The sequence below is a fragment of the Lepisosteus platostomus genome, unplaced genomic scaffold, assembly GCF_059453375.1.
Source record: "Lepisosteus platostomus isolate fLepPlt1 unplaced genomic scaffold, fLepPlt1.hap1 Scaffold_32_H1, whole genome shotgun sequence".
In the NCBI taxonomy this organism is placed as follows: domain Eukaryota; kingdom Metazoa; phylum Chordata; class Actinopteri; order Semionotiformes; family Lepisosteidae; genus Lepisosteus; species Lepisosteus platostomus.
The window spans coordinates 638,061-639,649 of NW_028291660.1; the positions used below are offsets into that span (position 1 = coordinate 638,061).

Genomic DNA, 1,589 nt, shown 5'->3' on the forward strand with positions numbered 1-1,589 from the left:
AGGTTTTGGTGGTCATTTTGAATGACCACAGAGCGCTGTGACCTCGGTTTTACATCTCATCCAAAATTCAGCGCCCTTTTACAACACAGCGTCTCCGTCACTATACTGGGGCATTGGGACCCGCACAGACCTCAGGGTGAGCGCCCCCCCGCCGGCACCATTAACACCGCTTCCAGCTGGAAGCTTTGTTTTTCCCTGTAGCTCATCCTCATCCAGGTACTGACCTGGCTCACACCTGCTTAGCTTCAGTGGGTTTTCAGTTGCGAGTTCCAAGGGGATGCAAGTGATGGAGCCGCTCGCTGCAAAAGCCACTGCATTGGCCGGGAATCGAACCCGAGCCTCCCGCGTGGCAGGCGAGAATTCTACCACTGAACCACCAATGCTCAGTGCCTGGGCCTTCAAAAAAGACGCTTTTTTGGTGCTCTGTGCAAAACGCGTCGACATCTGCTTCCAGCTGCAAAATGCCATTTGCGGACGCTGAAGAACTTATTTCCAAGGCAGCGGGTACAAGCGATTGGGCGTTTTAAAACCACCAGGAACAGCAAAGAGGCGCGCTTCTTTGCTTGTGCCGAAACACACCGACTGAAGGCGGACAACGTAGTCGGCAGGATTGGAACCTGTGCGGGGAAACCCCAATGGATTTCTAGTCCATCGCCTTAACCACTCGGCCACGACTACAGCAAGCCCCGCCGCCGCTGCGTTCTTGCTACAATCTTACCTGGATCGCGAGGCGCCGGCGGAAGCCTGTTTCAAAGTCGTTCTCCGTTTCAAAAAAACATTTCCAAAATACAAGCCTTGCAGACAGACACGCCTCAGAGGACTTAAGGGTGGCTTCATGTCGGAATGATAAAGTCTCCCCGTCCGGACATGAAAATGCCACTTTGTTACACACAAAAAAAGAATCAACAACAGAGAAATGCCCACAAGCATTTGAAAAGCCGCACCACGTCGCACTTGAAATAGCTCTTACATTAGTGGTAGACACAGGAATCGCCTTTTTATTTACGCTCTTACCAACGCGATGGAAAGCAAAACAAAGCAAAGCAGAGCAAAACAAAACGAACAAACGAAAACCCTCAAGTCCCGCACTTGCATATAATGCTGTTACGTGCCCAAGCGGTATTGTACGTCATCCTAGCACTGCACCCCGGGTCGTACGGAATATGGGAACGAGCACACGCCACGAATCGTCTCGAATCACTCCCTACAGCTGTAAGGCGCCTTGAAGCGTGCACCCCCAACATTCTTCTTTGCGCATCTGTGAAAGGTAAACTCTTGAGCAAACTCTGAACCAGCTCTAAGGAAACTAATCCGATTAGACGTTACTTTGACTCATCCTTTAAGGGACCCTTGTTAATTGGAGAAATCAATGATTTCGAATGAATTCTGTATGCGTTAAAAGACAGCTATACACAGAAAACATGCAGGACACTGCTCATGATGTTTCCCGAGCCGAAACACAGTGCGTTTTTCCAAGCCATTTGACAAAGCCCGCCCACTGAAAACTGCAGCAGATCGTGTAAAGGCGTTCAACTTTGTAACTACTGCACGCACAGGAAGCAGAATAAATTCCTCTTTTCAAACTGTCA

The 1,589-nt window shown here is 49.7% G+C and overlaps 1 non-coding gene across 1 annotated transcript; it reads right to left on the reverse strand.

Moving 5' to 3' along the window:
- Nucleotides 1-312: 312 nt before the first annotated feature.
- trnag-gcc (transfer RNA glycine (anticodon GCC)) lies at nucleotides 313-383 on the reverse strand. The gene has a single exon. It is a non-coding gene; the product is annotated as a tRNA-Gly (tRNA).
- Nucleotides 384-1,589: the final 1,206 nt, after the last annotated feature.